Here is a 16021-nt window from a genome sequence, read left to right as displayed (position 1 = left end):
TGTAACCATTCTTGGATCAATTCATGGTTGTGCTCTTTGTCATGAGGGTCTCAAACCCTAGATATGAACTTGATAGATCAATGTGATCATGCCCTACCTACAAAAGAGTTAGGCAAATGCAAAGACATATTTTTGGTATTTTGTTTAGTAAAATGATAATATATAAGTATGATACAATCATATAATGCTTGGTGATCTCTCCCAAAACAAACCCAATGAAAAGGGGTAAGGAGGATGCCAAGGTATGATCCCAATGCTAATGCTTATGATGAAAGGGCATGAGGGATCTTAGGGTCAAAATTGGGGTCTTACAGCTAACATGCATGAAATACGAATGAATGAATGCACATGTTAGGGATGGAATGAGAATGACTATGCAGCATCAATAGATTCAAAGCCTTAGTGGTATAGCAACCCAAGTTCTAAGCTCCAACATATGTACAACAATGCAATACCATAGGTTAATAGCACCAATAATCCGAATAATCTGTGTGTACTGCCTGATGCAGGATCAAAGGTTCGATTTCCATGAGAATAAAGGTATGTATAATTTATGGTTTCCTGCAAGAAAAAAACCCGTATCCCCCTCACAGGTGTGGACTATGCTCCAAGGTGGTCCCTAGAAGGTCTCCCAGAGTCATCGGTTCAAAATGAAAATACTCTGTCGTCATGAATGCTTACAGGACAAAAGTACTTTCAAGTGAATCTAGTTTGAGTGTGGTTCTCGTGACAACCCAACGCACGAAACGCAGGTGTACACAACTATCCACGAGTCTAACCTACGTGTATACTAAGCTCGGTTATAGAGATTCTCTCTCATGTAATCTATCCCAACCCAACAGGATGTATAACAGATAATATCTATAATATAGAGCAATAAGAAATGCGATAAGTAAAGCGAGCAAATGCATAAAGGTAAACACCTATAAAAGCGAAAGCAACCTAAACTAGGCTCGACTCCTTTTAGCGACTAGGAAGTACTCCAAGTAGCAAAGTATCCCCAACAGAGTCTCCAGCTGGAGCTAGCGGAAATATACCTGAACGTATCGCACGCTCGAACATACAACAGAGTCATCATCGAACTTTATTTATTCCTAAAGGAAAAGGAAAACATCGATAAAACCCGGGGGAAAGAGATATGTCGGGTAAGGAAGTTGATTATGCAAGGGGAAGGTATTAGCACCCCAAACATCCATGGTACTCCATGGGAACTGTTTTGGTTGTTCTCGCTCGAATAGGTGTTATATCTAATATTACTCGCGAAAGGATGCGAAAAGGAAGAGATAGATAAAGTGCTCAGTGAGGATTATGACCCTCATGCCTACGTATCCTCATAGTGCAATGAGGAATTTAGAGCTTTGTAGTTCAAGGAACTGGAGGCGGGAGATGAAAAAGAGTTGTGATAAAAGTAAGGTCTGAACCAAAGAATAGTGTTTTGAGCTCCAACAAGGGTAAGAACATGAACCCAAGAGTAAACTGGCGTTGACCGATATGTGGACTAGCCGGAAGCGTCTGCCACTATATGGTATAGCCGAAAACAAGGAGAATTAAGTGTTTGGGTATGAGCCAAACATCTCTTGGTTCATAAGGTGACGCAAGAAGGAGCGCAAAGAGGTAGTGTATTTGGCTCAAAGATAACTGATATATCACGTGAAGTGAATGAAGGTAGAATATGAGTGCATCATGGAGATGAATGGAGTAAAGTGACCGAAGTCACAGAAATGAATATCTGGTGACAAGTGATTGAGGAAGTATTGTTTGAAACCGAAAGGTGAAGGTGTATTGGAATCCATAAGATAAATAGGATTTGTACCATAGAGATGTCTGGGTAATGAGCCAAACAACTCTAGATAGAAATGTGGACTTTACGTTAGGCGTCCTAAAAGGATGTATATGGAATTCCAAAGAAAGTGTATTTCGATGTCAAAGGAATAATATGTCACTGGATGAACGATTTATGATCGAAGATAGATAATGGATAGTGAAAGAGATGGATGGTACCCTAAGGCGAATGAGGAAGAATTAGAAGTATGCTCGCCAAGGATTCACATCCTCGTGCCTACATATTCTCATTCTGCAATGAGAAAGTCAGAGCAATCGTAGTTCGTGGAACCACGAGAGAGAGAGAGAGAGAGAGAGAGAGAGAGAGAGAGATACAGTGATGAAAAGTATAACTTATACCAATAGAATGGTATCAAGGGAACCCATAAATGGATGGAACTTGGAATCAAAGAGTAAACAATCCTCTCAACCAAAGGAATGAGTTAAATGTCTGGGTACGAGCCAAACAACTCTCGATTCACAAGATGACCTGGTGCTACAACGTCTTCAAAGGGTAAAAGCAGGGCCCAAGAGAAGGTATTGTTGTGTACAAGGAACAATATATCACTGGATAGGGAACCAACAGTTCGAGATCAAATAAGAATAGTATCTTAGATACAAGAAAGGGATAGACTTTGAATCGAAGAGCAAAGTGGCATCTTAGCCGAAAAGAATGAATTAAATGTTTGGGTACGAGCCAAATAACTCTCGATTGATGAGGTGGACTGTCATTAGATTGTCCTAAGAGGATATATAAGGAGTCCAAGGAGAAGTATAGTTGATCTCAAAAGATGGTATCGATTTAATGAATGAAGAATGATTGATTGATAAATAGGATAGCTTGCAAAGAAACTGGGTTCTCCTGCCTACGTACCCTTATAGTGCAATAAGGAAATCAGAGCTTTCGTAGTTCAGCCCACTAGAGCTGAAAGCAAAGGTGATTAAAGAGGCAAGAAGAGATGATTGAATGGTTGAATTAGAATTATTAGAATGGAGAATGAGTAGACTTGGTATTTATAAAATAAGAATCACACTAAAGTCTATGAGTAAAGGTGGATACGATAAGCAACGAGCCAAACATCTCGCATCCAAAGATATCCAGAATGAGTGTAGGAAAGCTCCAGTCTCATTCCCTTCTTTGCTCCTTAAGGCTCGTGGCATCTAACTCTCGTCTTAACTTTCAAGTGGAAAGAGAAGAATCTTTGTTTTTTCTTGTGTTGATGAAGACCTTATCAATTGTTCGATTCTAAAAGCACTAAAGTCTATGAATAGAGGTGAATACGATGAGCGCTGGGTCATTCGTTCCATACCCAAAGATATCCAGAATGGGGGTAGGAGTTCTCCATTCCCATTCCTTCTCCATTGCTTAAGGCTCGTGTCATACAACTTGATTCGTGATTGATAATTTGTTAATGTAGTCCTTGCTTGTTGCATGATGCTTTATGAAGGGAGAGAGACTTATCAATCGTATGATTAGAATTGTGCTAAAGTCTATGAATAAAGGTGAATACGATGAGAACTGGGTCATTTGTCCCATACCCAAGGATATCCAGAATGAAGATAAGAATTCTCCAGTCCCACTCCTTCTCTATTACTTAAGGCTCATGCCACGCAATTCTAACTTTGATTTAACAAGCTCTTGTAGTTTGCCACCTTTGATTGCTTGTATTATCCTTTGCTTGGTATGATTGAGGATGCCTTGATCGAGAATCTGACTTGAGGCTTCGAGCTCCACAGCTTAGAATAAAGTATTATTAAGTGACCAAGGGTCTTTTGGTCACTCAAATTAGACTGCGGAATTATACAAGTTCAAAGGATTTAATTGATCAAAATTGCTTTTGATCAATTTAAATCGGAGGATTTGAAATGATTTAGAATTTTAGGTTAAAACCTAATCTAATAGTTAGAATTAATCAAGCTAATCTAAGGGTACATGTTATGATTGATTAAAGTTGATTAAAACCATATGCTAAAATCCTAGGGGAGCATGTTGTAGTTAATCAAAGTTGATAAAAAAATTCTATATTAGAATGCTAGAGGAACATGTGATTATATGGCTAAAACATCAAAATCACCCCTAAAGGGTAAAATGGTCATATCACAAAATCATGTATATTGGATTAAATTCTACTTATGAAAATGAATTAAAATCAATTAAATCCTAAACAATTCTAATTATTCTAAAGAACCTAGGAGATTATTTAATTTTTATTAATTCCTAATTTTCTAAAAAAACTCTAAAATGCTAATTATTTAATTCTAATTGATTCTAACTAAAAAAAATATAATTCCAAAAAAATCCAATTAAATCCCCAAACACTAAATTCCAATCTCTTCTAATGAACCTAATTAATCAAACCTAATTAATCAAGACTTAAAACCTAATCATACTAAGGGATCAATATTTCTAAAAGCCTTTTGGACTAATCAATTCTAAATTCTTCCGATTAATCTAATTAAACTAACACTAATTAAACTAAAATTCTAAAAACTCTATCCTCCTAATTAGGTAATCAAGATTAAAATTTAACTAAACTAACATAATCCTTAGTTAACACTAAATATGCAAAGAAACTAGAACCTGAGCTATTTGAAGGAAAAAGTGCAGTTGGTGATATGGCCACTGCAGGGCCCAAACGAAGCCTATCATGGGGGAAAACAGATCATGTGTGAAAAACAACATGTTTGGGCCACATGCCTAAGTCTTAAAAAAATCCCAAACGGGATCAGAAAACTTTATCCCGTACCCCTACAATTGTACCCATACCCCTACATTTAAATTTTTTTGACCAAAATACCTTCATATAAATAGGGTATATTTTCCATTTCTAAATTTTTTTACCATTTTCGTCTCAAGAGTTCCGGAAAACAAATTTTTTCAATTTTTGGCTTTGTAAACCGGAACACTCAAAGTAAGTCTTCCGGTTCATGAAATGTATACCGGAACACATGTCTAAAGAGTTCCGGTTTGTTGCCTTTAGGGGGCACTGAACCGGAAGTCTTTTAGAAAGTCTTCTGGTTTGGTATGTTGTATACCGGAAGTCTTTCTTAAAGACTTCCGATTTGGATGATCTAAACCGGAACTCTTTAAGAAAGTGTTCCGGAAGTCATTTTTTTTACTCACCAGAACTCTTCTTTGAAGTGTTCCGGTACGTAATTTTTTATATTTTTTTAAAAAAATTATAATTATTTTTTTAAACTTTTTTTTTGCAGTGGTTCGAAGACGAGGTGCAGATGGTAGGATTCCAGTCTGCACGTTAGACCGGGGTGCATCTTCATCTGCAGCTGAGCCGACTGGATATCCAGGAGGGCCGTACGATACGTCTCTTTTGGTGAAGTACGAGCATCATGTTGCTCGACATTTATGGTTCGGTGAGGTAAGTAAACGGGATATATTTGAAAATGAATAATAGTTGAATATTTTATATTTTGTTTTCTAATATGTGTTTTAATTGTTTTTAGGAAAGAGGTCCAAAGAAAGAGTTGAAGGTTGCTGGACATGGACTGAAGTTGACTTCTAGGATTCCATTGGCTCTTCCACCACAAATGGAGAGTTGGGTATCTAGATCTGGTTTATCTTCACTGCAGAGAACCAGTCTGAACAAGATAGACACAAATCTTGTCTCTGCATTTGTGAAAAGATGGCATCTAGAGACATCTTCATTTCACATGTCGTTTGGTGAAATGAGCATTACTTTAGATGATGTCTCATGTCTGCTTTACTTGCCCATCAGGGGTATCTTCTAGAGTCCTCAGGATGTGACAGAAGAGGTAGCTGTAGAACTTGCTGTTGACTACCTAGGAGTGTCACAGGGTCAGGCACAGTCACATGTTCGTAGCTGCAGGGGGTCGTATTACAAGTTGGAGTGGTTATACGATTTATTCGTACAACATAGAGCTGCTTCCAGCTGGGCATATGCGACCAGAGCATATCTATTGATGTTGGTGGGTTCCGCCATATTTGCCTATAAGACCTTTACACTTGTAGAGGCACGATACCTCCTCCTATTTACGGATTTGGATAGATGTTCAAGATATAGTTGAGGAGCAGCTGCACTAGTTACCCTATACAGATATCTTGGAGATGCATCCATGTACAGTTGCAAACAACTCGGTGGATATCCTACTCTCCTACAGGTATATAATTTAATTTTGTTTATTAAGTGTTGGATTCATTTTATAAAATATGTTAACTTAATTTATTTTATTTATTATGTTTGTATTTTGTAATAGTGCTGGATTCACGAATACTTTCCAACTGTTGGAAAAAGAGGGGAGAATTGAAAACCTGCTGATAACTGTGGTCCTCCCCGAGCGATGAGATGGTCGTATAGGCAAGGAGTCCTGAAGGTTGATGATTCACGACCTATTTTGGACGATCCTATAGAGGTACCAGTTCCTGTATATGACGTCGGACCATCTGATCCTGATTGGGCTCGTGTATCTACATTGATTCATCGCTATCTGAGACAGGTTAATGTCGAAGAGGAAGATCCACAGTTTGCTGATTTATTTGAAGCTTTGCATATTTCTCGTTCACATTGATTTATGTATTAAGTTTTAGAACTGAATATAATAGACATGATATAAAATTCATGTTTTGATTACATATTTATGTTTTGAGTACATATTCATGCTAATACAGGTGTAAGTAATTGCCAATGTTGCATACGTCCTGCAAATCCTAACATCCAAGTAGTTGATGTATGAGAACGAAATTTCTTCCAATCTAATGTGACCGGTAGCAATGGAAACCCCTCTTTCATGTTAACCTGATAAAGTAAAATAATTAAAATATTAAGTCATATAACATAAAATATTAACTGAAATAATGTAGTGAAATAATTAAAATATTTAGGCATATAAATACGTACCTGAACCCAATGATTGTGCTTAACAAAACCAATGCAATAAATAGAGACATTTGGTGAATGTGAACTTGTCATCGGAAAGAAAGTCATGCACGGATTGCCTAAACAGACAAGTACAACATTATAGTGATTCGCTATCAAGTAACCCATATCTGGTAGACTCAACCATTTTTCAGGTGGCTGTGAACCAAAGGATTCTATCATCAAAGATTCTCTCACTTCTGACAACCGATTAGAAAATAACTTGTCATACAAAGTTGACCTATCCTTGTCTATTATTTCCAACCCCAACTCTCTGCGAACCATTGGCCAACCATCCTCACCATATCCATGCAATGATGCAATGACTCTAAATCCACAATTACCATCTGATTCAACATTAACTACATCTTAAATGTATGACCTAATATGATTAGGAAATTGAAGAATGAATTGTGGTTGCTTCTTTGATAATTTTATCTTCTTCGAAGTCTGTGATGGTTGGGATTGCCTTTGTGAAGATTGAGATGCCTTATCAACATACTCATGATACGAAGGATCCCTATAAACATCATATTTTGTTGGTTTTTCCCTTTCTTCTTCACTCCTCCTTTGGTTTTTAGTTTCTCAGGTGGTGGACATAATGGAGTCATTGTTGGGTATGCTAGTTCACATACCCTACTCTTTAATGCCCTTTTCCCAATAACATCTAATGACCTAAATCGTCTCCACAATTCATCCATTGCAGAAGTCATATCCACCTCTGATCCATCATCTTCACCTACCTCTAACTCAACTTCCATAGTTAGTTTCCTCCAATGAACATGAACAACATCAATGGGTATCGGTATACCACCTAGTGTGTATCTTCCTAAATCACAAGCACAAGGTAACCCATAAGATGTTCTAAGAGTACAACCACATATTTTCCTGTTAGTTCCAACATAATCAACTCTCAACACATGCTTGCTCAAGTTGATGCAACCGTTGACCATACTCAACCTCATCACTAGCCCAGACAACTTCCATCCATAATGTGTCTATCGTCTTTTGCAGGTCATTCGCCACATGTTGTTTGCATTTTGCACCAACGTTTTTGTTAATGTGAAATCTACATAGCAAATTAATCGACCTGGGAAACACAATTTCAATTGCTTTCATCAAAGCAAGATATCTATCTGTCAAAATCACTTGTGGACACATGTCTTTCTTCACAAACAACTCTTTTAATTTCTCCAATACCTAGCAAAAATTCTCTGTTTGCTCAGACTCCATATACGCAAATGCAACAGCAAAAGTCAACTCGGTCGATGTCATGCCAACAATTTCAAACAAAGGTTGTCTATATTTGTTTGTCTTGTAGGTGCTATCCATAATATATTCAACAACTTAACTGAATCAGGATGTGCCCAAAATATCTCTCTCACCACTTCCGAGTCATCCTTTTTTCTACTCCAATAGACATAGCCTCCATCCTCAATATGCTTAAACAGATGTTGTATCTCACTCCTAGGACCTCTTATCTCTTTTTGTATCACACTCTTATGCTTGTATACTTGCGTAATCCGAGTGACATTCTCAGGATATCGGTCTTGCAAGGAAAACAATATGTGTCTAGGTGGTACATGTCTCTTTGCCAAATCAGCGACATGTTGCTTCTCATCTGTGGTCAACCTACCAATAAACGAATGACCTTCTAATCTATCAGGTAAACCATGATTATGTAACCCACATTTTACATCAATCTTCCAACCAGATCCATCTTTCGCCGGAGTCGACCTGATTTTAAATGGGCATCCACATTTCTTGGACGCACTTTGGGTACCACTATTAGTAATCTTGTGTTTCCCACCTTTATCACAACCAAATATTATTTTGTTACTTCTCCCTCTCTTTCCCGTTTCAGTATCTGAACGACTGATAATAATAGTTACTTTATTATCGATTACAACCTCTTTAATCCATCTGATAACCTCTTCTCGTGTACCAAATCTTTCCGTCGTTATAAACGCATCAGTAGTATCTACACATATTTGAGGAAGATTTTTCATTCCTGCAAAATAAAAAACAGATTAAAAAAATTTTTAAAAAATTAAAAAAAAAAAAAAAAGCAAACCGAAACACTTCTTGAAAGAGTTCCGGAACACATATTATACAAACCGGAACTCTTCTCCAAAGAGTTCCGGTATGTGTAAATTTGTTTACCGAAACTCTTTCAAGAAGTGTTCCGGTTTGTAATTTTTTTCTGATTGAACCGGAACTCTTTCATGAAGTCTTCCGGTTCATTGTTTTGTGTGTTCCGGAAGTCATTCTTGAAGTCTTCCGGTTTGAGAAAAATACATACCAGAAGTCTTTTTGCAGGAGTTCCGGTACGAAGGGTGTGAAACGTGTAATTTCTGAAATTTTCAACTGAATGGTAAAAATGAAATGGTAAATTGGTTAAAACCAATTAAGGATAGAATGAAAATTTTTAAAATTTTGTAGGGGTATGAGACTAACCGTAGGGGTCCAAGTTAAAATTTTCACGGGGTCACGAGAAGCCAAAACATGCATAAGGAGCGTGAGGACCTAACAAGAATGCGGCCAAGAACTCCATTTTTGTGTAAGCTTACGTTCGAACAAGGATCATTCATGGGATCACGCACGCACGACTCAGCACTCTCCTCACTCGATTTCGCACTGTCAACGCATAATCACCAAGACAAATACGAAAGCTCACTTCAACCTCTCATGAAGGTCAACAACGAAGAACGAAATTGCATTCAGCCTCGTCGTCAAGTTGTAATCGAGGCCAACTCATCTACGGTTTGTTTGCGCACGGGACCGAGGAGGAAGAAATGTGGATGCAAATGGTGATTGGAAGCAAGACTCACCGAAGCAGACTCTTCGATGTGATGATCACAGGTTCTATTTCCGCTTGCGTTGGATGTCGTCGTTCTCCCCTTATGCTGCTTCTGAACTTTTGGAAATGTCAGGTTGGATTTTGGATCCGGCAAGGGCAAAACCTTCGAACGTTCTGCCGGCGGTGGAGTTACGCAGGTTCGAGGGAAGTCCGAGATGAAGTTATACTGTTAGAAAGTTCCAAAGCGGTTTAGTGGAAGGTGATGGAGAAGGTTGAAGCGAGGAGAAACTCGGTTATGGAGGTTGTGCGGAGTGAAGAAGATTGCCACGAGCGGTTGGGGTGAGGTGAAGAATGGAGGAGGTTGTGGCAGTGATTGGATGGTGAACGAGATTGAAGGTGATGGCGAAGATGGAAGAAAAAGCTAGCCCCCAAAAAAGAATCACAAAGGTATATTTATAGATTCCCCAAATCTCTTCTTCTACCCCTTCTGTAGCGAATTTCAGTTAGATCTTGTCAGTGATTCTGTTAGAATCAGTTACAAATTCTGTTAGGTTTTGGAGTTGGTTAGGATTCTGTTTTGAAGTTAGTTAAGTTGAAGTCCAGCTTTTGAAATGAGCAGATTTTTTTAGTTAAGATATGAATTGAAAATTAGTTAAAGTGAGGTTGTTTATTGTTATGGAACCGAGTTAGAGTGAACTTTATAAGTGAAATGGGACTGTTAGAAGTTTTTGTGTCGGTTTTGAGTTAAAGAGTTTTGTAACTTTTTTGCTTATGGTTTTGCAGGTTTGTCGTTATGTCTTGCGTTATAACCTTGCAAAGAAGGTAAGTTGCATTGCTGATGTGTTTTGTAAAAAACCCACTGAATGCATTTGATCTAGTTTCTGTCATAGATTTTCATTGGAATGACTGTGAGGCTTGTATGTTATACTTATAGTTACCGAAAAACTGTTATTAGTTATAGTTAGAATTGAGAGGCGATGTTTTAATTGATGGTTTAAAATATTCTTGATGCTAAAAATGATGAATTTAATTATTATGATAAAGGGAACAAATGATTTGTATGGTTGAATATTTGATGCTTATTGGCAGGCCCGAAGTGAGTCAACTATGACACGTCAAGTAGATGGATGGTGGAGGCCTATGCAAGCGTTATGCAGGGCTGAAGTGGTAAAGTTAGTTTTTTTGAATGATTGTTTTTCATGAATGCTTGGTTAATGAATAATGTAAACGGTTTTTTGATGACCGATTTTGCAGACTGGATAATGCTTGGACAAGGCTGAACTGCAATTTTTCATGGCAGTGTGAGAGTGGGCAGCCGTTTCGTACTTGGTGTAAATGAATATCAATGGCTTATGGGCTGATTGGAGTGGATTGTTGGAGTTGATTTGGTTATGTTTATTGCTTGTAGCTAGCATTAGATCATTGTAATTTGAATCGTATTTGATGTACGTACTTCGTATGCTGTAACTTTGGTTGAATAGAAGTGAAGTGTGTATGTAGTTAATGAAAATTGAATGCCAAGGATTTGAGTTTGGCATAATGGCTTTGTCGATTTTGGAAATTTGTAAAAAAAAATGGTTGTATTGCAATTCTATTAATGGTTATGTAATTTAAAATGTAGCATGGTGTAATGGTAATGAAGTGGATATTTGGCACGGAAGTTGGTTGGTAATGCTATGGAAATCGGTTTGAATATTGAATGATAATGTATGTTGTTTATGATGTGAAATTCTTGTGGAACTAATGCCCGTGTATGGTGCAAGATGCTTGTAAATGTAAGTATAACAAAATTGTGATGATAGGTTCTGAGGTGACTCAAAACTCTATGTTCTCCACTTGTTTTTTTTATGCCATTTTTGTATGAGATTTGTCCTTGTAATGCAATGTGACTTGTAATTGAATATTACAATGTTGGTTTATTAGATCGAAGATGAATGTAAGATCGTTGAATTCATTTTAGGCCATGATAGAAATGTGAAAACAATCCTGTATTGCAATGGTTAAAAAGGGGTATGGTTTAAGAACAGTTTGAATGATTATAAACAACAAAAATGAAGGTGATTTTGTTCAAAATAGATCATGGATTAAATGAAATTGACTTAGATGGTTGACGGACAACAACGACAAAGTCATAGTAATTGGAGGAACGTGTGGTAAGTCGACTTTGGTCAACTGGGTGACCAAAAAGTCAACAATTGACCAAAAAGGCAACAGGCGCAAAAAGCTGATGAAATGGGCTTCTCTGACTAAAATGCGTGTTGAAAGTGGAACCCTGAACCAATTTGGACCGATGTGATGAATAAGTGGAAACCGAAGTAATGAAGGTCAGTGGAATCAATGGATGAGGCGACTTAGGTCAAGTGAGACCAATGACGGTGTGCAATGGAATGTGAATGCAAGCATGCTTGGAACCAATCAAAACAAGCCATGTACTAGGGTTTAGTATCCAAAACTCAAGTCCACGTATTCAATTAAAGACCTCGAACCGAGAAGTAATCAACACAAGCGCTGCATCAATGTCCTGAACCACAACTAGGGTTTGGAATTCAAGTCAGTGACAGGAAGTTAAAATCAGGATCAAGAATCAGTGTCCCGATGGCCAGATGAATACTATGGTGTAATTTGCAAGAATCAGGGTCTCAAGGAATCCAAAAATTAGGGTTTCTCCACATGGTGAACCATACCACAGTCTTCAGGCCAACCTAGATTTTTATTAGCTATGGACCGTGAATTTATGATGTTTGTCAACATGTATTGATTATGCGTGAATGATGCACATGAATGAGTCATGAATGAGTCTCGGGTTATAAGTCGGATGAAAAGTAAAAAGGGAGGGAAAATTTTGGGGCATAACACTGTTAATGACTTATGGAGAAAATTCCACCCATTTTCCTCTCACATACACCTTTCTGAACTCATTACTCCTCTTGTTATCACAAACCTTAGAAATATTCATGATGAAATCTTTTACAAGTATCTCATAACACTTGTCAAAACCAACCACACTTTTCATCAACCCAGCATTCTCAATAAGACTTACTACCTCCTTACATTCAAGGGCATCCTTCCCAAATTCTCTTTCCAAAGTCAACTTCCTTTGATAGACAAACTTCCATTTTTCAACATTCTCAACAGAGTGAAACTAGATGTTGTCAATGGGAAATTCAAGCACGTTAGCAGGGACTTTTTCGCAACAGCTTTCTTTAGAGGCATGGTGTCTTAAACATTATGTTTGATATCATACTCATAGTCACTAGAACTAGAGGGGACTTCCTTCCTCTTCAGAGATCTTTTCTTGGCGGCATGAGTTACAACCTTGCTTCACCCTTTAGCAGGACCAACACATGTACTTTTCTTGGTAGCCTTAGAAGGCTTTCTTGTAGACTCAACAACTTTCCATTTTCTACTCTTTAACCTCTTAGTTATCCCTAGAGCCAATCTTTACCAATGGGCTCACCATCAGAGTCCAAATAATCTACATTTACAATGTATATAGATTGATTCTTCTTCACACCCAAATTTTCTTCTTTATCAAGCATATCAATAGATATACTATCAAAATTATCTTTCTCTTCAGATTTTTCAGGGGACTTAATTGGAACAGACTCACTATCATACTTTCCATCAGATTTTTCAAGTGAGGTTTCAATAGGATGATCAGTTTGTGCAAAGGATATAGTGACATCCGACACAACATCAGACTTAGGTTTAGCATTCAATATTTTGGAGATTAAGACATAAATACTCTTATTAACAGTGTCTCTATCAACAACATTCATACTAGATTGACCCAGGGTCTTATTAGATCTAGGGTTATCTAGACTTACAGTACCAGAGTCATATTTTTCAGATGATTCAACACTAACCACTACTTTTAGAATAACACAAACTTTAGTAGATGCAACAACATTAGGTTTGACATCGGTTGTTTTAATAGGATAAAGATATAAGATAGTCATAGAGTGAGGTTTCTTGACAACAACCGAGGGCTCAATGTTCCTAATCTCACTAGAAGGAACTTAAACCGACCTAGAGGGGTTAGAAGATTTACTTACAGTTGAAGGCTTAGCCTTTTTCACAGTAGGTGTTCTAGCCCTCCTTTTAGTAGGAACATGTCTTGGAAAAATGGAGAGAGGAATGACATCAGTTACAACATCTGAATGATCCACATTAGCACATGTAATCCTAGGGGCCGATTGATCTTTGGTGCCTTTTCTTGGTGTTGATCCATAAGGTTTAGACATCTTAATGACAAATTTTAAGTTGAGATTGACTATAGAGAGATGAAAATAAACGAGAACAATGATGAACAGTTTACTGAAGGTAGGGAGAATGGAATCGATGTAGTAGGTAAGAGAGAGATGATGGTGTGTTAGAATAAAAATAAGGAAAGTTTGTAATGATTTCCCTGGAGTTTCATGCACCACTAAATGGAGGGAAGAGAAAATATTATTTGCACGCCTCCATATCAGTAATTGATATAGCTTTTCAAACATGCAAATTCGCCTCATAACTTCTCAAACTGGTTTGTATCCAAAGCTTTAGTAAATATATATGTCAACTACTTCTCAATGGCCACATGCTCAAGAGTAAAAAAATTGTCATCAACAAGATCCTTAATAAAATGATGATGAATATTAATATGCTTTATCCTGCTATTTGAATGGGATTCTTGGATATATTGATTGCACTCAGATTTTCACAATATAATGTCATGACATCCTGCTTGACATTATATTCCTTTAGCATTTTTTTCATCCAAATCAATTGAGAGCAACTGCTTCCTGTTGCAATATACTCAGCCTCAGCAGTAGACAATGACACACAGTTTTGCTTCTTGCTAAACCACAAGATAAGATTGTTTCCCAAGAAGAAACATCATCCATAAGTACTTTTTCTATTATCAACATTACCTGACCAACCTGCATCACAATACCCTACAAGCATGGAATTAAAACTATGAGAATACAACATGCCATACTCACTAGTACCATTAATGTATTTCAAGATCCTCCTCACTTGAGTAATGTGACTGATTTTAGGCTCAGCCCGATATCTAGCATATACTCCTACAAAAAAAGTGATGTCTGGTATACTAGTTGTAAGATACAAAAGACTACCAATAATACTCATGTACAAACTTTTATCCACATCAACACCTTTTTCATCCTTAGTTAATTTCAAGTGAGTTGTTGTAGGTGTCCTTTTGTGAGTGGCACTTTCTAAGCCAAACTTCTTCACTATATTCTTAGCATACTTGCTTTGAGAAATGAAGATAGTATCATCCATTTGTTTAACTTGAAGACCAAGAAAATAGGTTAATTCACCAACAAGACTCATCTCAAATTCAAATTGCATCTGCTTGACAAAATGTTAGACCATCTGATTCGACGTCCCTCTAAACGCAATGTCATCAACATCTATTTGAGCTATCATGAGTTTACCATGCTCTTCTTTAGCAAACAAGGTCCTGTCTGTTCCCTCTTTCCTGTAGCCATTTTTGACAAGAAACTTAGTTAACCTTTCATGCCAAGCTCTAGGTGCTTGGTTCAATCCATATATAACTTTCCTTAGTTTCTAAAAATGATCTGGAAAATTAAGATCTATGAACCCTTTGGGTTGTTCAACATACACTTCTTCATCCAATTACCCACTCAAGAAGGCACTTTTCACATCCATATGAAATAGCTTAAATTTTAGCATACATGCCACTCCTAAGAGCAATCTTATGGATTCAAGACGAGCAACAGGTGCAAAAGTCTCATCAAAATCAACCTCTTCAATTTGAGAGTATCCTTGAGCAATAAGCATAACCTTGTTTCTAGTCACAATTCCATTTTCATCATATTTTTTCTTATAGATCTATTTTGTGTCAATAACATTCATCCCTTCAAGCCTAGGAACTAGGTCCCACACTTCATTCCTTATGAACTTCCCTAGTCCTTCTTGCATAGCATTGATCTAGAATTCATCAATCAATGCCTCATTCACATATTTAGGTTCAAACTTTGAGACAAAGCAAGCATTGGATATCACATCTTTGGATCTAATGGTGATACCTTCATTAAGATTTCCAATAATAAGTTCCTTTGGATGATCTTTTTGAATTCTGATAGAGGGACCTTTGTTGGCTTAAGGGTTATCTGATTCAGTCTTTGCTGGCTCAATGTTGGACTCAATGTCTTCCATATTTTCTGAAGCATCAGTCTGCAGAGGTGATGTTCTAACATCTTCATCGACATCAGTCCCTTTTACAATAATAGAATCATCAACCACAACATTAATAGATTCCAACATTAATATATTTCATCACTTTTGGGATCCATCTTTCTCCTATGTTCCAAATCAGTAAGGATGTAACATTTAATCCCAAAAACATGAAAATATGTAACAATAGGTTTCCTTCCTTTCCATAGTTCATTGAGAGTTAAGGATGTACCAGTTCTCAAAGTATCATGATTGTGAATATAGCAAACAATGTTCATGTCTTCAACCCAAAAATGATAAG

General features: G+C 37.2%; 1 long non-coding RNA gene across 2 annotated transcripts; it reads left to right on the top strand.

Moving 5' to 3' along the window:
• The first annotated feature begins 9210 nt into the window (after positions 1 to 9210).
• LOC127083354 (uncharacterized) lies at positions 9211 to 11150 on the top strand. Of its 2 annotated transcripts, XR_007788398.1 has the most exons (5): positions 9211 to 9575; positions 9647 to 9960; positions 10297 to 10335; positions 10603 to 10680; positions 10768 to 11150. It is a non-coding gene; the product is annotated as an uncharacterized LOC127083354 (long non-coding RNA). The 2 variants fall into 2 exon arrangements; XR_007788397.1 differs by having other exon boundaries at positions 9211 to 9960.
• The last annotated feature ends 4871 nt before the right edge of the window (positions 11151 to 16021 follow it).

The sequence above is a fragment of the Lathyrus oleraceus genome, chromosome 5 (genome assembly GCF_024323335.1).
Source record: "Lathyrus oleraceus cultivar Zhongwan6 chromosome 5, CAAS_Psat_ZW6_1.0, whole genome shotgun sequence".
NCBI lineage: Eukaryota > Viridiplantae > Streptophyta > Magnoliopsida > Fabales > Fabaceae > Lathyrus > Lathyrus oleraceus.
Note: the sequence above shows the minus strand (reverse complement) of the source record. Positions and strands in the feature narration are given on the sequence as shown.